Source organism: Pipistrellus kuhlii, unplaced genomic scaffold, assembly GCF_014108245.1.
Source record: "Pipistrellus kuhlii isolate mPipKuh1 unplaced genomic scaffold, mPipKuh1.p scaffold_m20_p_3, whole genome shotgun sequence".
Taxonomy (NCBI): Eukaryota; Metazoa; Chordata; class Mammalia; order Chiroptera; family Vespertilionidae; genus Pipistrellus; species Pipistrellus kuhlii.
Genome location: NW_023425529.1, coordinates 4,089,466 through 4,110,604, shown reverse-complemented (window position 1 = coordinate 4,110,604; position 21,139 = coordinate 4,089,466). Strand labels below are relative to the sequence as shown.

At 41.3% G+C, this 21,139-nt stretch overlaps 1 protein-coding gene across 21 annotated transcripts in view; it reads right to left on the bottom strand.

The window, feature by feature from the left end:
- Positions 1-21,139, bottom strand: part of RBFOX2 (RNA binding fox-1 homolog 2) — a 246,819-nt gene that overhangs the window by 133,688 nt on the left and 91,992 nt on the right. The gene's annotated exons all lie outside the window — the stretch shown is intronic.

The window sequence follows — 21,139 nt, the reverse complement described above, 5'->3', positions numbered from 1 at the left end:
AGTCAAGTGGGTTTTTAGCCCCTAGAAATGGCAACGGAGCAAGATACAAAGCCTGGGTTTGCAATCTGGGTCTCCAGTTACTATCGTCACAGCCTAAGGAAAGTTATTTAACCTGCCCAGGCCTCTGTTTCCTCAACCAAAATCTGGGTACACAATACTATTCCTTTTGAAGTTGTAACTAGATCAAAGGATGTAACTAGGTAAACTATCTGCCATGTTCCTGGGGACCACATTTTCTAATTCAGTTCAGTTCAACATTTATTAAGTGCCTCCTATATGCCAGACATATAGTTATCCATTATGTTCAATGCTGAACATCAAATCATCTGTTCTAGTGGTTTCTATTCAGAAAATAACTAACTTCTCCACATGCCAATGCCCATGATTGTTCCTTGCTTATCTACCCATTTCTCCATATTCAAATCCAAAAACCCAGCCCAGCTGTAACTGATCTCTCCCTTCTCCGGGATCCTGGTGTCTGTAACAAGACAGTCACCACCTCTGCCAGTTTCTACCACAGGCATTCCTGTGTTTACCAGTCTTGTCTCCTTTATCCACATCTTTCAGGACATCATTCATTGGTTTTAGGCCAGCGAGTCTTTAGCATAGTGCCATGCACATAATAGGTGCACAATCCGTTCTCAAAGGTTTCTGTGTTTTGAGGAATGTTTCCCTCTTTCACTCATTAAACTAAACTAAAGCAAGAGCCCTACCACCTCCCAGCTGCCTCAGGGTTCCGTTTCCCTCAGACATGTCGGAACAGCTCTCTCCTGCTTATAGAACCTCTCAGGTCTGCGAGTCTCACATTCAAGGCAGGCCCTGTGTATGTAAGGTGGCATGTTCACTTCCCGATCTGAGTTACCTGCTAGGTGACATTTCTTTTTCTCTTAGGATAGAAGTAAAGTCACTTTTCCTTTTCTTCTGCACTAATATGTGCCTTTTCTCTCCCACCTTCAATTCCCAACTCACGTAAACTTAAAGCATACTGCCTCGCCTCACCCCAACCTTTGCTTTAGGCAGAACTTCTCAGCTTCCTCTGGAGGCAAGATTACCTCATTTCCAGTACAGAAGAATTTATGAGACAGCCTTTTCCATTTTAATGGAAAGTCAAATCTTGACTTTCTATAAACTACTATTTAGAGTGTGTTAGATATCCACAATGTTTATATGCAACTTTCCTCTAGCCCATGGCCTAAAGCTTATGCCACCAGACTCCCTATACTATACTACATCCTAAATAACTGTATTAAAATCACACTAAGAGATTATAACTCTTTCAAGCTCCTTGGGAACATGGAATTGTTAATATTAATTTTTAAGCAAGTATCAAAACACCACGCAATAAAATTTCACAAACTGTCACTTTAATGGTCTGATCTTTTCATCAAGTTTAGGGTAAGATAAAGATATTCCTGCTTTCCTGCAACAAAGTAGGAGAAAATACACAGAGAAAAGGGAGCCTCGAAGGGAAATAAAAACTAAAATATGTCACAAAAACTCTGGCACCTCCCAAACTTCCATTAGTACAACCATTATAAACTTGTTTGGAACCACAGGAAGAGTTACTCAGTTCCTACTCTAAAGGCATCTCTTCCTTTCCCGATTAATTTTAAAAACTGGGGAATAGTCTGGTATTCAAATGCTTTTGTGTGTTTTCTACACACACTTTCTACATACACACACACCCTTCAAAAACCCACAGGCAAGCTAAATAAATCTTTTTATTCATGCTCCTGCATGTCTACATTTCCCTACCTTAAAAAAAAGGGAAGAATGAAAGGAATCAAAGATGTAACAGAAAAAAAATTGTCTCAAATCATCAAAGTCAAATAAGGAAATCTACGCTTTGCAGCTACACAGGATTCAGACTGAGAGACACAAAGGTCTAATAGTCTCGCAGTAGGAAGACACCCTGGAAAGGATCATTCTTACACATAGGATTAAGATGCACACATACTAATTCTATCAGAACATTTTATCAGACAGTGTTACTGTATTTGGAAGCTTATCAGCCTTTACATTAATTTGGAGGGGAGGGAAGGAGAGGGGAGAGAATGTGTGAATTTGAGTATCAGAAAAGAAAGTCTTCCATGGAGAGCCCTCAGGGGAAGTCAGGTATACTTACTTCTGAGAAAGAAAAATCAGATTATCTAAGACAGCAATAAGGGTGCTGCCAGTAATTCTGACCTTACTACCGTGTTTCCCCGAAAATAAGACCTACTTACAGGTTTCCTTCTGAGTGAAATATAAGGCATCCCCTCGAAAATAAGGCCCTCCCTAGGCTCTGTCTCAGAATGCTATTGCTAAACATGAGAGATTTGGTCTACTGATTCTGAAAGAAATGGAGTCACAAGAAATTCACCAGGAAATTCAGGAATTGGATTATTATGATGATGTTCCAGAAGATGATGACATGATTGTTATTGAATAAATGAGTAAAATTCTTGATACTATAGGATTCACAGTTTGTCTGGTTTGTGTTGACTATTACCATACCATATACAGGTAATAAATTTCCTTTATTTTCATTTAGCAAAGATGTGTACTGTATTCTTCTTCATAGAAAAATAAGACATCCCCTGAAAATAAGACCTAGTGCATCTTTGGGAGCAAAAATTAATATAAGACACTGTCTTATTTTTGGGGAAAGTGTAGTATAATGTATCCTGAAATCCGGCTTCTGAAAATGCTGGATTTTCCAATGTGGAGAGCATGGTGGGGAGAAAGGATTTTAGAGCCATACTTTAAAGAATTTAAAAATATTTTTTCCCTCTCACCATTTATGCCCCCTACACCCTCTTCCACATCCCGCAATCACCAGTGTTGTCCATGTCAATGAGCTCTTTATATTTTTTCTTTCTTTTTCGCTCAATCCCTCCACCTCTCCAGCCACTCTCCCCAGCTGTCAGTCAGCTCTCTATGAATCTGCCTCTATTTTGCTTAGTAGTTCAGTTTTTTCATTATATTCAACATATGAGTGAAATCATATGATACGTGTCTTTCTCTGACGGTCTTATTTCACTCAGCATAATGTTCTCCAGGCCCATCCGTGCTGTCATAATGAATAGAATTCCTTCTGTTTTATGGTTGAGTAGTATTTCATTGTGTAAATATACCAGAGCTATTTAGTCCACTCATCTACTGATGGTCACCAGGCTACTTCTAAGTCCTTGGAGTCACATTTTAGACTCCCTGCCTCATAGTCTAAAAATTCAAGAGACTGTTGTGTTTTATGCAAGTTTCTCTGTGAGTGTAAAAGGCTGGTGGGGGAACTACGGACATCTGAGGAGGTAACACAATTTCTCAAAAATATTCTTAAGAATTCAGGCACTGAAAATTTTTCAAAAGAAATCAGAGGCAACCTCTATACATAATTGATACTCCTTTCACTTTCAGGATTGTAGAGACAATACAGACTTACCACAAATACTGAGCTAAAGAAACGGGCCATCTGAGGTCCAACTGAATTTTACTTTTGAAAAAAGTTGAAAGAATGGGGCTCCTTAAACTTTGTTTCTTCTCAGCTTAAAATCATGGGCAAGCGAAATGAATCTTAGTCATGCTCCTGCATGTCCACATTTCCCTACCTTAAAAAAATAAAATAAAAAGGAAGAATGAAAGGAAACAAAGAAGTAACAACAAAAATGGTCTCAAATCATCAAAGTCAAATAAGGAAACTTACACTAAGATTCCCAGAGGGCAGTTCTCTATTGGAATCTTGCTACTCAAAATGTGGACCATGGAGCAGCAGCAGAGCAGCATTAACTGGGGCTTCTTAGACATGGACAATCTCAGGCTCCATCCTGAAGTTACAGAATCAAAATCAACCCAGTCACGAAAGCTCCAGGTGATTCCCATGCACATTTAAGTCTGAGAAGCTGCCGAGACCGGTTTGGCTCAATGGATAGAGCGTCGGCTTGGGGACTGAAGGGCCCGGGTTCGATTCCGGTCAAGGGCATGTACCTTGGTTGCGGGCATATCCCCGGTGGGGGGTGTGCAAGAGGCAGCTGATCGATGACTCTCTCTCATCGGTGTTTCTAACTCTCTATCTCTCTCCCTTCCTCTCTGTACAAAATCAATAAAATATATATATATAAAAAAAAAAAAAAAAAAAAAAAAAAAAAAAGTCTGAGAAGCTGGTGAAGATAGAGCACTGTCCTCAGCAGCAGCAGACACTTTAGGGATCCCCACTTTCCAGTCGCAGGGGTCCTCAAACTTTTTAAAGTGGGGGCCAGATCACGGTCCCTCAGAGAGCTGGAGGGCCGGACTATATGAACTACTAATTCCTACTGTAACACCTCGGCTGCGCTCACTGCCCAAAAAACCTGGCGGGCCGGATCAGACTCCTCTGCGGGCCGCATGTGGCCCGCGGGCCGTAGTTTGAAGACGCCTGATAGAGGATCTGTTAGTTAACTGAGCACCCTGCTTGCTGATTTCAATATAACAAACCAGCTACTATTTTAAGAGGACACATGTGTGGGAACTCTGCATGCGTTATCTAATTGGATCTTCACACTATCTATGTAAGGTAAGTTCTATGTTCTCTTTTTCACACATAAAAACAAACTGGGGCTCAAATAATTTGCCCACTGTCTCACAGCAAATAAGTAGAGAAACCAAAAGCGGAAAACAAGTTTTTAAGATTCCAAGATCATTTCAATTACAACACACTTAACTCACTGATAAAAATTAAACCAAGACTACCAGAATCACTGGAAATTTTATCCTTGGTAGAACCCTGCAGTCTGCCTCTGCCCCTTACCAAGACTGCACACAATCAGTGACAGAGAAGAGGTTTGGGACTCCATGTACACACACTGCACCTGAGTTTCCAAAGGCTGGGCCTCTGGTCCAGTACTGCTACCATGACTGATGTCATTCAGAGAATGATTCCAGAAACTCTTGTTATTGTTACCCTCCATGATGTCTAAAGTGAGCTCCAGAAAAGGGTACGTCTCAAAGCTCACCTCTAGGAATGATTTGTTAGAGCTCTTACCCCCATTTTTAGGAAACCTAGAGGGACCATTCTTAAAAGAGGAAAATGTATTATCTTAAGTGCTCTGCTTTTCTTCAGTATGTTCCAATCATGCTCACAAATAACCTACCATATTTCTAACTAACTTGTTCTGGCAACCCCTCTACTACACTTTTTGAGTTCTTGAAGCCCTTATCCCAACCACATGTTCATTTATCCATTCCAGTCCTGTCCTCCACTCACTCCATGGCCCATAATTACAACCCCTCCCTTGTGAATATCCATAGGAATTTGTGTTCTCCATCACTACCGTCTGCCAATACTCCATCCTGAAATATAAGTATCTGCCTTCTCTGTGCCGGGGCACAATCAGCTGAATGTTGCGGAGATAAATCATATAACCTAGTTGACTGACTTCATTATATATTCATAACACAAACCTCAACTGGGCACTTGACAACGAATGTCAAACAATCCTACCAAAGCTCCCTCATAAGCCTTCGGGCTCACCACTATTAGTACTATTTCTTAGCCAATCCTCAAACCTCCTTCATTCTCTCCTTACCACCCAACTCTAAGCTGTTGCTCTACCCAAATATTTCATTTTAGAAAAGAGAAGCATTAGCCTCTTCTGTCCACCAAATCTACAATCCTATCTAGAGATGCATGCATCTCCTCCTCCTCACATTCTGTTAGAATGAAAAACGCGTCCCTAGCATCAAAGGCCCATGCCACCAATTGTGCTCACAGAGGAGGACTGTGCTGGTTATCGTCCGCTGTCTCCCTCTCTAATCATTACTGTCCCGCCAGCAAATAAACACATGTCCATCTTCAGAAAAACTCCCCTCTGCTCTCATATACTGCTGGGGAAGGTAGACCCTGGTATCCACTCTGGAAGTCAGATTGGCAATATCCAGTTTTGAAATGTGCATGGCCCATGGCTCAGCAATCCACCTCCAAGCAGCGTAACTTAGAAAATCCCCTGCAGAGAAGAAAAAAGTACACTAGCACTCTGTAAAAGGAGGAGGAAACCTTCAAAAATACCAATGCCCGGTCATAGGTGGCTAAATGACCATGGTTTTTAAACAGTCTCCTTTCCTCCTCCTAGTTACCTACCATTTCTCTGCTCACCACTTCACAGTAAAACTTCTAAAAGTTGTCTCCATTTTACCTCTCATTTCTTCTTCAATCTACTAAACATAAAGTTTCTAAGCTCCCCATTCTATGGAACTAACTGGTCAATGCCAACCACTTCCAAGTTACTTAAACCAATGTACATGGTGCTGTCCTCAGCTTATCTGACATCACAGCAGGATTCAACAAAGTTGGCAGCCTTCTTAAAGCATTCTCTTCTAGCTTCTGAGATACTGCAATCCTGGTTTTTCTCCTGCATCACTGATTACTTCCCAGTATCTTTTTCTGGCTTCTCCCTCAACAAACCTCTAACAAGGAAGTGTTCCTGGGGGCTGGTCCTGGGTCATTCCCGTCTCTTTTCAGTAGCCTCATTCTTTCCCTATACTTCCAATACCATCCATAGGCTCACAATGACCAGTTATATCTCTGCCTAACATCTTCTCGTGCTCCAGTATGGCTATGTAGCTGTCTCACAGGCAAGTCTAACATACATGCACAAAAGTGGGCTCTGAAATCTCTGCAGCCACCAACCTTGATACCTGGTTTGCCCCTGGCTCTCCCTGCCTCGGTAAGTGCAATTATGAAAGCCAGAGATCCTTCCCTTTTCCCTCACCCCTCATATCAAACCCATTAGTGAGTCCTGTGTGTCTGACGTCTCTTGATCTCCACCGCCCCACCTTAACCCAAGCTAGCATCACTCTTTCCTGGACATTGTAATAGTTACTCCATTCTATTGTTGCTTCCCTTGAAAACATTCATGACAGCAGCCAGAAGCAACGCCTTGAAATGAAAATCAGATCATATCACTTCTCTGATTCTATAAGTTCACAATGCACTTAATTTTTTTTTCTATCTGAAGTCTGTAAAATGGCCTGTAAGGTCCTTGATGATCTGCTAAGTGCCTGCCTCTCCAGCCTCATTTCATATCATTATCTCCCTTTCAATCACTATGCTTTAAATACACTGATCTTGTGTCAGGACAGTTCCTGGTCTAGAGCAAATCCATCCGTCTCCCTGGCATCCCTGCAACCCTTTTCCCCCTCTTCTTGAAATCCCTGTTCATCTTGCCTTCATTCTTTGCAAGGCCTGCTCCTGCTTATCTTTCAGACCTCAGCTTAAATAACACCTCCTAAATTAAACTCCAGACTATCTAGCTGGAGATCCTTTCCCACAAGTCCATATTCTCTATTACTGTGCTCTGTTTGTTTTCCTCCTAGCAGTTATAAAGATCCATAACATATTTATTGGCTTTTCTTATTTGTTATAGATTTATCTATTGGAACGTAATATCCTGTGTATATCACACACAAGTAAGATCTACTGTGGAACATTTTACCCCTTGACTTTTGTTAGGGAAGGTCAAAGTTATTTGTAGGCATTTCTGGCACTCAGGCAACTGTCTAACCAAGTCCTATAAATAAAGTTAAGAGTGCCACTAATTTTTCCCTACTTACCAAAAGGACAAAAGGATAAAAGTTTTACCCTAGCTACAAATCATAACCACACGCCAGCACCAATGGCTTTATAATACTAGTTTGAAAAAAATCATAATATTAATATAAAAAAGCAGTTCTAATCTAATCATTTACTTAAGCTAATTTGAGCATGAACAGTCTGAACTGTCTCCCTCCCAATACTATAAATTTGCTCAGCACAATAAAATAATAGCATCCCAATCCAAATTCCACTGTGATCAAGCTCGCTGTAGAGAAGTTAATTGCCTAGAGCCTAGAACCATGTGCCTACACTTGTTACATGTGGTTATTTGAGTTTCATTCCATTTAAATTAAAAATGAATATTACGATTCCCATTCCTCAGCCTTAATATTAAAATTTCAGTTCCTTAGTCCCATTAGCCACATTTCAGGTACTCAAGTACCACATGAAGCTTGTGGCTATTTTAATGGACAGGGCAGATGTGACACATTTCCACTGACCCAACAACCTCTACTGGGCAGGACTGGTGTAGAACATGTTAATAACCAGGAAGCAAAAGGCCCTCTAATCACCCAGAATATCAAACTGTTCATGTACTTTCATCAGCAGAAAAGCTCCACCAGGCTTTCTCTCTAAAACTATTTATTTTTATTTTAGAAATATTTCCGTACTGATTATCTGGCTGCTTGCCCACCAAATATTAAAGCCAATTAGGAAAGGGAGCTAGGAAGCAGTAGGGAATAAGTACCAGAGGAAAGAGGAAGGCAGCCACATCCAGAAACAAAAGAGGACCAAGAGAAAAAAAAAAATCTAAACAAGCAGATATCAGAAAGTAGACATGTCAAAATGAGGCGATATAGTAATAAAAAAATGAACAGAAACTTCTGAAATATCAGTCTTTTACAGTCCTCAACAATAACTGATGTTGACAATTGTGTTAAACCATTAAGAAAAGCATCTAGCATTATACTACTAAGAACACAAAATATATAGTTATACAGCACATTTTATAAGGATTTATTTCATCCATAGAATGGAATACTACATGGCCTTTGGGGAGGGATGAGGATGCTCTTAAAATACTAATATGAAATACTCTACTACATGTCTTTAGGTGTTTGTTTTTTTAAAATATATTTTATTGATTTTTCACAGAGAGGAAGAGAGAGGGATAGAGAGTTAGAAACATCAATGAGAGAGAATCATTAATCAGCTGCCTTCTTCACACCCCCTATTGGGGATGCGCCCGCAACCAAGGCACATGCCCCTGACCAGAATCGAACCTGGGACCTTTCAGTCCACAGTCTGACGCTCTATCCACTAAGCCAAACTGGTTTCAGCTTTAGGTATTTTCTAAAAGCTTCAGAACAACGTATAGCACAGTACCACTGAATTAAAAAGGGGGGAAAGGGATAATTATATACAAAAAGGTACTCCTTGACTCTAGGGGAAAGATACTGGAGACTTAAGACAGGAATACAGAAGCAACTTTTCACTTTGTACCTTTTGAATAAAGTTTTTCTATTAAAAAAAAAAAAAACTTTAAATTTAAGGGGAGGGGGGTGTAAAGCAAGTTCTTTATCCCCAAGAAATATAATATAATCTAATGCTTATCTGGGCATCAAAAAAAACTCAAGGAAAAAATTTACTTTTTTTTTTTCTTCTTTACCAATGACTAGTAACCTAATTATATAACACATTTATTAAGAATAAGTATTCTTAATAAAAAACTATTTGAAATCCCAATAACTGATTTCTAAAAACATGAAGTTGAACTTCTAAATCTATCCCCCTAATCTACTGTCCTTAAACCATTCAACACCAAAATAACAGAAATAAACTTTTAACTTAACAATTACTGATTTCTATTAATGAAAGACGTCAAATACACACACACACACACACACACACACACACACACACACACACACACATTTTCATCATCTGTAAAATGGGTAGTAATGCCCACAACACTATGATGTCAGACCCAAATAAAATCGATTATGTTAAACTATTTAGTAAACAGAGCATAATATACTACTAGAGGCTCAGTGCAGGAAATTCATGCAAAGGTAGGGTCCCTAGGCCTTCCTTCCCTGACAGCTGGGAGCAGGGGCCATCTTTCATTCTACACCATCCCCTTGTGGTCAGTGCCATCATAGCAGGCAGTTGAACTCCTGGTTGGTCTAACTCCCAAGGGGACAATTTGCATATTAGCCTTTTTTTAATATAGGATCATTACCATTACAATCACCACTATAACAGCATGTGAGTTACAAAACAAAAATGAGATGAGAGTAATTAAATAAACAGAAACTTGGGCTTGGAGCCCAAAGAATGCTATGAACTTAAACCTCTTGCACCAACTTTATTATCTCTTTATTTGCAGAAAATATTACACCAGGGACTTCAGTTTCCTTCTTTAAAGAACTGAAGAAGAGGTGGGAGTTAAGTGGTTGTGAGAACAAGAGTAGTAAAAGATTTAAAGCAATTAGGGAATAAATATATCTGAAATGTGTAACCTCTTTTAGCAAGTTGTCAATATGCAGTCCAACAAATTTTAAACTGATGCTAGCAGTACAGTATTTCTCGTCTACAATTTATTCATTCAAAATAAAAATACTAAACATATGTATATTATTTCTACTGAGTATACACCAATCTATTGTTTAAAAGTGGGATGCCATTTTGAGAAATAAAGATAATAAGTGAGATCCTGTGATGCAGGAAGACAATTTTTAACCAGTGCACTAAGGCATAGGTTGTATAACTGAAACAAAAATGGCTTAATCTTTTTCATTTTTTATACTTAGAAATGACTTAACTTCTCCAAAACATGCTTTGAAGACTGAAGCAAATGAATTTACTTCTTGAAGCCATGAACTCAACTCTGACACTATTTCTGGTGATGACTTTAACCCATACCCACATTTGTGCGTGAGTCATACTGCACTGTATTGTTCAGTGCAGTCTATTTTGAAAAGCAGTAACGGTCAAATAATTTTGAGAAACAGGCAATAAGCAATTTCATTATTTGTCAAATTTCAGCTTTCCATAACCTCCTAACAGCATACTAAAAGTATCTATTGATACTTTTTACCAATTTCAAATATATTTGCAAGGAGAAAATAAGCTATTCAGGAGTTTAAGAGATTACCTGACAGGCAGATAGATGCCAAGAATTTGTTGCACAATTTAAAGGGTTACAATCAGGATAATGTGAGTATGAGAAACAGACAGACAGCTTGAAAGTTTTATACCAAAGGTACTGCTGATTTATATACTCCTCTGCTCTGAATGACCATATTCAAGCAGCTTTAAATAAGCAGTTAAGATTTCTGGAGAATCAGAACTCTGCCTTTCCTGGATGATACACTTAGAATGCCTATTTATGAGTCTACATGTATGATGAGGTTGAGGGTCTTCTGAACCAACAGGAAAGGAAATCTAATCCATGCTAGACTGGACTAGACCATTCTATCCCAGACCTAACTGATGGCTTCACTATCAAAGTTCTCCCAAAAGTTAGCACATAACAAACTCTAGACACTTACTTTCAGGCTATGACTACACTTTCAATAACGTAAGTGAGTTCTGTGGGACTTACTTTAATCATTTCAGAAACATAGTTTATTTTTAGTAAATATAATAGTCCCCCACATGGGAAGCTACAACCATGCCAAAAATTTCTATGAGGAGATAAAACCCTATTTATAGAACTATCAGTTGCTCCTTGCTTAGGTGGTAACATAGTTTCCACTTTAATCCTGATATGACCTCCACTGACTTCTCAGGTCTCTAATGTTCTTTTCACCCTAAAGTTGCTCACATTTATCTCTATCTCCACAGGGTACTTAAATTAAGCTACTGAGGGGGCTAAGGGGTGGAGTGAGGGAGGAAAGGATCTCCTTTCCTAACTAAGCTTTCTCCTTTTCTGGAGACTTTTAGGTAAGTTTCAGAAAAAAAGGAGAAGAAAATTGTTCTTCATTTGGTGAGTTTTGGGGGAAGAAACATTCAGCAATCATCAAGATTACTGCTACTCAGGTGAGCAATGTATGTGGCAAATGGGGCTATTGATGTCTTCATCTGTATATGATTTAGCTTAAAGTTTTCCATCTTGTAAAAAAAAACAACGGGTTTCTAATGTACAGAATACTGTACTCAAAAGCTAACCAGGAAACCAAAAGATAAATATGAGATTATATTTTTCTTAAAAATTGTGACCTCAGGAATTGAGCTGTTGTTTTACTTTAGCTGCTGTCATCTTTACATGCTTCACTTAAAGTGCTATGGAAATGATCTACCCAGGTTTCTGGATATGACTCCATCCACAATTCTATAAGGGCATCTTACTCTGACTTGGTGAGCCATTTTCATTGTTTCCTTTCACTAGCAGGGGCACGACCCAGCCCCATCTCACCCCGCCTGCCCCACGCCATACTCTGGATGAAACTGTAAATAAACCCCATCTTTACAATTCTTGTAAATCCTAACCCCCTTCATCTCTGAACACCAGTAATTTACTGTCCCTGGTTCACTTTTTTTTTCTTTTTTACAATCTTAAGCATATACTGCCTTTTGTTATTAACCGCATGCTTGTAGGTCTTATGTCCTGAATGAAACTGCAAATTTCACTCAGTTATGAGCTTCTCAATGGCAATGATCATGTCTTATTTGTTTCGGTATCATCGGTGTCAGTAAACATTGCTGAAATATCTGTTCGCCTGATCCAGATGGTGAACAGGATAGTAATTACACATCACTTAGTGAACCTCACATTGCACACAACTGGGAAAGCCCACTAGAACTGTAGAAGAAGTGAATCACAAGCAAGTCCTAAAAGGAAGGAAAAGCACAGGGCCATTCAGTAATACCAACACATCTTCCGTTGGATTCTCCTCATCTTTCTCAGGTGATCTGAGAGATAATGAACACAGAATGTATACCAAATGAGGGGCGAAGGATAACATTTCCTTACCACAAGAGAACTCTAGCTGCCTTGCTCCCTATTTATTACTTGCCCTCTAAGGCTGACCTCCTCCTGCCTACCCCAATCCACAGTAAAATCCCTAACCCTCCAATACCTGATGTAGTTACTTAGCATTTTTACTTGTAACAACAAGGGATGGATGGCTTTAAGTTTCATAAAAAATAAAAATAAACATGGGTACATTCACCTGACTGTAAAAGTCAGCAATCACCTTCACTTGGGGTGGTAAACACAAAATACAATGTACAGGCAATGTTTTGTAGAATTATATGCCTGAAATCCATATAATTTTATTAACCAATGTCACCACAATAATTTAAATCAATCGATAAACAATGTTAGCAACCATCAGAAAATACTATTTTAAAAATATTTTTCAACAGTGAAGTTTACCATATAAAATGGCATTTCCCTTTTTAAAAAAATTGATTTGAGAGAGATTTGAGAGAAACATCAATTGGTTGCCTCCTGTACACACCAGGACTGGAGACTGGTCCAAAAATCAAACCTGCCACCTTTGGGTGTATGGGATGATGCTTCCTTTTTAAAAGAAAACATATGGAAGTACTGAAGAAAGAACTTAGGAGTTTGGAAGTGAAATAGAACAGGAATCAAATTGCCAAATCACCACTCACTAGCTGTGACCTTGAGCAAGTAGTTTAACCTCTCTTAACCTGTTTTCAACTAAATTTGTTCTTCATCTATAAATGCAGTGTTATTAGGAACATTAGAAATAATGTATTAAAACACCTAGGTCAGTGCCTGGCTTAATAAATTATCATTGTTAATAGCTTTGCTTATTGTCACTTTTCTTAGCCCACAATAAACAGCAGAAAATGACCCCTTGGAAAATATGACAGTTGAAGGCTATCAATATAATTTACTTTCAACTGACAACAAAAGAATATCAGTAAGATCCACCTAAAGAGAGCTATTTTCTCTGAATTTAAAAGTAAAATCTGCAGGACCTGGCATCGTCCTGCACACAAAAGGTTGCTGGTTAGATCCCGGGTCAAGAGGGGCGAGTGGCATGCAGCAGGCAGCCAATAGATGTTGCGTCCTCACTTCCTCTCTCTCCCTTTCTCTCTCTCTAAAAATCAACAAATATATATGTATATATTTTAATTGAAAACTGTAGGAAGAGAAACACAAAGTGTTCCACTAGGCAAAATGTCCCTATTAAGCCAGATGGTAGGATAATTTATAAAGACTGTAATGAAAACAAAGCCCTTAGGGGGGAGGGGAGCCATCTAATGGAAGATAGCTACCTTAGAGACTCCAGGTAGGGGAAACCCAATATTGCAGTAGCTGTGTCATTGAAAGCTTTGAATAAAGGAGATGTTTTTTAAACTCCTCAAAATTTTCCCCTAAACCGGAGATACTTATCTGACCATCGTAAACACAAGGCAAGGAGAGAAGGAAGCCCTGTGGTGTATGAGAAAGGGGACTGCTGAGGAAGTGGGAGAGGCTGGTGACCAGGAGGAGAACTTTGTGATGGAGGAAAGAGAACACCAGCTACACTTTTTCTGCTGCTGCTTTCAGGGGATGGCAGGAATGTTTATGTCACTCACCTGCTCTAGTGAAAGGGGAGACGGTAGTGTTTGGCCTTTCTACACGGCAGGATGGAAAAACGATGAAGGAGTTAAAGCTTTCCTGTTTGAACGAAAATGCTGGAAGGACTTCAGGGATTTTCTAGCCAGCCCAGTGAAATGGAAGAAAGTCTGGGCATCAGAGCCAGATGGGCCTTCCTAGGTATTTGACCTTGGGCAAGTTGGACAGCCTCTGCAGCCTTCCCTCGTCTCATCTACAAAATCGGTTGGACAGCATTTGCCCTGCAGAGGACAAACTGTGAAAAGCAACTGTTTCAGAATTGGCACTCGATACAGGTTAAATGGGGCTTTTCCCCAAACCTCGGGCTGGCCGTACATAAAATTCGCTGATGGCTGGTATATATAGCGAAATCATAAACATTTGTTCTCTCACTTTCCTTTTCTGCTAACTTAGCAGAAAGGGAATCAAATCAAGTCCAAGTAGGGAAAGTGACTTTCCCAAGGTTACACTGGCAGAGTTAGGGCTTAAAATCAGTTTCTTCAAGCTCAATGCATTGCATTTGCCTCATTTGTAACATCCCTTTGGGGACGCAGCAAGCTTAGGTAAGTATTCCTTATGTGGGTTCAGAGAGTCAATTCGAACACGAGAATAAACTGACTGCAATGCCAGCAGCTCCCTGTGACTCAGACACCCAAGAGTTAAACACTCAGCCTTAGCCAAAGCTCCAGAGAGCTGTGGTTGGGCAGACTTCTTATGGGAGGAGGCCAGGGAGGCACTGAAATCCATTCCTCGGTGTGATTGGTTGGTCCTCAAAGGAGGGCGGCTGGGGGAGAGAGGAAAAGGGAGAAGAATGTCACCCAATCCCCACGGGTAAACAACAGCAGGAGCATCTGCTCAGGTTTTCAACTAAATCCGTACAATATTTCTGAACACTTGACCACCAAACTCGTAATGACGCCACCTCTGACCTTCACAGACAGGAGAGCCCTTGTTCAGTAATGACCAGATTCTTAGTAATACAATCTGGACGAACAAATGCAAAAGGACAGTTTAATATTTCTCTGGCACAAAATTAGTACCCAGCGCTTGTGCTCTAGGTGCCTGAAATCAGCACAGCCATCACACTCCTCCCAACCCCCTTGCCGCTCTCAGTGGGACCAGCCTGCTCCCTCCTACTCCACCGCGTTTCTCAAACCCTGCCATTTCAGATACAAGATGAGGCAGCACAATCACATCCCTTCCATCCTTTTTAAGAGGAGCCCCCTCCTTTTTAAAAAGGGTATCTTATTGCAAGATGCAACCTCTCTGTAATTATGTTAGCACACATGTGCAAAGCAGAAAGAGGGGAGGGCTTGGGGAGAGAGAAACCCAATACCTTGCCAAATCCATTGGGAAGTCTGCCCAAGTTATTAATCCAGGCCGGGGCCACTTAACTGAATTGGTTGAGGCAATGCCCTTCAATCCTGGCTACATTCTTTCCCCGGGGGAATAATGCAGGAAGGGCCGTCTCAAAATCTTATTATCCCCATCTACACTCCGTTTTCTCAGAAGTTTCTCTCTCCCACTTCAAAGGCATACACAAAACATTTCAGTTCTGAGCAGAGAATGAGAGAGGCAGTGTCTCATCCCCAATGCGCTTCTGGGACTCCGCAGACTGATCACCGAGGGGCCCCTGAAAACTGCATTCTTTGTCCTTACATACGAAGACTTACATACCAAAGTCCCAATAGCTGAAACCCAGGGAGAGAGAACTGAAGATAGACTAAGGAGAACACCTCCTACTGAATGACTAAACAGGGAGGACCTTGAAGAAACCAAGTCAGTTCAGGGACCTACTTGAGTCCACCTTAGTGTGGCCCCAGGGACCAAACGGTCTGAAATACCCATCTCTCGGGATTGTGTGGACCAGGAATGACCTGGAACCATGGTGGACTCAAAGAGCAAAGGCGCCTCACCAGTAGGCCAAACGAAGCAAACCGGTTTCAGGAAGTGGCCGGCGCTCCTTATGTCTCCTCTTTGTTTCTGCTTTATAATACTAACACCAGATTTAATCTAAACTATCCTGCTAATGCCCTTTGCTAACACATGTCTCACTTATAAATCTCAGGGAACATAAGTGACTCAGCTCTCTTTTGCAGGAATGTTCAGCAAATTAACTATTCAAGGAGATTCCACGTGGTCACTAAGCACACAGGCTTCAGTGTCAGGTAGGCCTAGGTTTAAATACCTGTCCCACCACTCCCTAGCTCTGACCTAAACCTCTCCAAATCACAGGTCTTTCTTCTGTCAAATACGGCTCCTACTGTCTGCCTCATACAGAGAGTTGTTAAGAATACTGAGGAACAGAGGGTGTGTGTGTGTACTTAACATAGTACTTGAAGCATTACTAAGCATTCGATAAATAGGAGCTGTCACTATACATTATCACTGAGGATTATAAAACAACTCCTATAAAGAAACAATAGTGCCATCTGACAACTGTATTATCATCCTGCACCTTAGCCATCCCATCAGAGAGTTGTAAATAGCAGAAAAATGCCAAAGATTACTTAATGATTCTCTTGAACAGTACGCTAGGTGACAGGGAAGAATGAAGGACACAACCTCTGCCTAGAGAGCATCTCACGCTGAGGACGGACACCACAAAAAGGAAGTCATGAGGAGGATGTCATGTACCAAGGGGATGGGGGTCTCTGTAGAGAACCACTACTCAGTGTTTGTGTTCCACTGCGGAAGAGTTTTGTGTAATTCTAGTCCCCGTAGTCTGAATCATGTTGAATAGATCTACTAAGGTCACGGAGCAGGGGAGTGCAGGAAAGGAAAGCAAAGTCCATTCTGGAACTTTATGCACTCAGTGTGAGAGGAGGGGAGAGTGGGAATATGTGCAGTGGGGGAATTTTGGTCTTTTTACATTATACCAAGCAAAAATAATACCAAGCATGGAGTTGGCAACCATGACCAAGCATTTTCAGGCAGGCACTACACAATCACTGCTTATTGGCTTAGCGCAGCAATACATACATTTTTTAGCAAACAGACATGGAGCTCTCAAAGAATTATACCCGTGTAATAAAAAACATACATACTCACTGGAAACCATGTCCTGGGGAAGAACAGAAGGGCTGGATTCTACTAGTCAGTGGCACCCAAACTCACATTAGTGCTCTTTCTCTCTGACAGATTTTCATCATCACAATCCCAACCTGGTCCACTCTCATACACCCCTTAAGGTCTGCACTGTTGCTGGAGTAGAGCAGGGCCAGACCATTCTTGGTCATGACAGCATCCATCCATCAGGTAACAAAATAACATTGGGAGGAAGCACTGAACTGAGAATGAACGCTCTACATCACAGACCCAGCTCTGCCACTACCAAGAGCTCTAAGAATATAAGACGATAGATAGCCTTGGGAAAGTCGCCTAACCTCACTGGGACTCAGTTCCCCACATGCAAAACAAGGGCGATGTGATGAAATCCAGCTCTGACATTCAATCATTTAGGACCTGAGGGCCAAGTTGATGTTCCCTACCCTGTTCTTGCTTCCATGTTAGGGCAGATATGCCACAGAGAAGCCAGGGTATTAAGACCAGTAATTATAATTCTCTCTCCAAACTAGATGAAAGCTCAGGCACAGGAGAAAGCCAGCACACATTTCTGAAATATAAACTAAAAGGTTTGGGGACTTACAGTCCTGGCCTAGACCATTCATTTTATGAAGGTCGGGACTTTTTCTTCTTGGATGGTAGACCAGGAAAGAAAGCACAAGAAAGCAATGGGACAACAGTAAAGGACCTAGCAACTGGAAGGGCACATCATTTGCTTGCTAAAGGAGCCTTCCTAACACTACATTGAGAAGGACATGCTGGAGCCTTAGAGTAAGCATTCATTCCAAAAATACAGGAATGAAGGCTTCTACTTATGGCCAATGGGTCAGGACCTGAAAGGTGGGTGTAATCTTCACTGAACAAATCCTAAAGTCAGAAATAATCTTGCAACTGCCAGCACTCAACAAACTGGCAGCTCTTTGGAGAGAACTCTCTAGGGACCCAGAGCTGCAGTAACCAAGGGAAATGTATCCAGATTAGATCAGAACAGGCCTCTCTGGTTCCACGTGAAGTATTGTAGGGGGCAAAGGCACTGGCCAACACACAAGATTTACACAATGAGCTCCCTGAAGGCTGCACGTGTTCAGGTCAGAAGAGCTGCCGCTTTGCTACAAATGCCTCATAAGCAGCAGATGCTAAGTATCCTATTTACCTATTGATACCTTTAGCTATAATTCCTCAAGAGAGTCTAACTGGTTTGTTTTTCAGCATAGTTGCCCATTCTAAGTTAGAAAGAATAATTCTTATTTATTGTCCCATTCATCCCCTTTACCTTTGTCTAACTAACATAAAATCCTAAGTAAGATGTGGTGGTCCGTGAGGTCCGAAACGTTGGTGACCACTGAAATAGAGTATTATCCTATATAATAAAGAGGTAATATGCAAATTGACCATCACTCCAACACACAAGATGGCCACCCCCATGGAGACACAACATGGCTGCCACAAGATGGCCAGCAGGGGATAGCAGTTGTGGGTGATCAGGCCAGCAGGGGAGGGCAGTTGGGGATGACAGGGCAGTTAGGGGTGACCAGGCCAGCAGGAGAGGAAGTTGGAGGCAACCAGGACAGCAGGGAAGGGCAGTTAGGGGCAATTGGGCCAGCAGGTGAGGGCAATTAAGGCTGACCAGCCTGGCAAGGAAGGGAAGTTAGGGGTGACTGGGCAAGCAGGGGAGGGCAGTTGGGGGCAACCAGACTAGCAAGGGAGGACAGTTAGGGGCGACCTGGCTGGCAGGGGAGGGCAGTTAGGGGTAATAGAGATGGCAGGGGAGCAGTTAGGTGTTGATCAGGCTGGCAGGAGATTGGTTAGAGGGTTATCAGGCTGACAAGCAGAAGCAGTTAGGGGCAATCAGGCAGGCAGGTAGTCAAGGCCTATGCCCAAAATTCATGCATGGAGGGGAGGGTGTCCTTAGCCTGGCATACACCCTTTCAAATCTGGGACTCCTCAAGGGATGTTGATTTAAGCCCGATCTCTGTGGTCCGAACCAGCAGTCGGACATGCCTCTCACAATCCAGGATTGCTGGCTCCTAACCGCTCACCTGCCTGCCTGCCTCATCGCCCCTAACCACTCTCTCTGCCGTTCTGATCGCCCCCAACCATCCCCTCTCCCCGCCAGCCAGCTAGCACCCAACTGCCACCACCCCCCTTGCTGGTCATATCACCCCCAACTGCCCTCCCCTACTGGCCTGATCTCCCCTAACCACCTCTGCCTTGGCCCTGCCACCATGGCTTTGTCCTGAAGGATGTCTAGAAGGTCTCCCAATCTAATTAGCATATTACCCTTTTATTAGTATAGATTGAGTCCATTTATATGAAATATTCAGAAAAGGCAAATCTGCCGAGACCGGTTTGGCTCAGCAGTAGAGCGTCGGTCTGCAGACTGAAAGGCCCCAAGTTCGATTCCGGTCAAGGGCATGTACATTGGTTGCGGGAGCATCCCCAGTGGGGGGGTGTGCAAGAGGCAGCTGGTCGATGTTTCTCTCTCATCGATGTTTCTAGCTCTCTATCTCTCTCCCTTCCTCTCTGTAAGAAAATCAATAAAATATATATATATTTTTTAAAAAAGGCAAATCTATAGGGATAAAAAGTAGACTACTGGTTTCTTAGGACTTGGAGGGGTACGGAGGATAGAGGAACTAGAAAATGATGACTAAGGGGTACGTGGCTTCTTTGTGGAGTGATCAAATGTTCTAAAATTGGTTGTGGTGACAGCTGAACAACTGAACGTTAACAGCTGTGAACATACTAAAAGCCAATGAACTGTATACTTTAAATGAGTGAACTGTACACTTTAAATGGGTAAATTGTATAATATCAACTTATATCTCAATAATGGTGTTAAAATGCCTCAAAGAAATGCAACCTCCACTAGGAAGGGAAATTTAATGAGAGATTAAAAGTTAAATATACTTTATTTTTATTTTATTTTATTCTGGCCACCCCTTGTTTCTAAAGGCTCCTCACACCTTCCTTAGCAACTGCTCATTTTGCTATTTCCATCCCTTGCTCCACTGCAATCTCCAGCTCAGGCTTATGCTCTTCCCAGATAACTAGTTGGAGGTTGCACTGCTTTGGGTCTTAAAGTCTTTCCCAGCTCTCTCTTTACTTTAGTGCCCTTCCTTTTACATATAGCTTCCCTCTGTCCCGGAAGAGATAGTAAAATCACCCCAACCCGCCCTCCCCAGCGGAAGCTAATGACCTGCTGCATGATGAAAAAAGAATGAACATAAATGACACTATAAAAGCACAAGTTTGGGAGTTTCAACAAATCTGGGTTCCAATCAAAGCATCTGAGCGAGTTACTCTAGGTCTCACTCGCAGTTTCCACTTCCATAACTTTTTTTTTTTTGGGGGGGGGGAGCCCGAGCACACGACCTAATGCATCTAATGCATGTGATCAGTACAAAAATTAAATGGGAAAATCTATGTAAATCATTACTATGATGCCTGGCACACAGAAGGAATTTAATAATTAATAACCATTATTTATAGAAGCCTTATGCCCAATCTTTTCATACTGTCACCAGCACATCAGCCTATGTGTCAAAAAGGTGGAACAAAAGCAGGCCATCAGAACCATCAAATTGTTTATAAGCATTCTTCTGACTATTTATTTTGACCCCTCTCACTCACACATCACTAATCCAGTCTTAATACTTTTAGAGTTTTTACTTCTATTATTTTTTTCTAGACTCACTTTAACCTCAAATTTTATTACTCAGTATTGTCTCTCCAGCACCATGTTCCCTCCTCAAACATAATCTGTATGTATCACCTTAATGATAACACTTAAAGCCACTGTGGGTGAATTGTTTACCCACAGTAGCCAGCACTCAATATCCTATTTCTCATAAAAGCCCATCATCAAATCAATACAACTTAAGATGAAGTTTAGAAGAAATTATTTCAGAATCTTACAATAGAATACTAGGCAGCCATGAAAACGG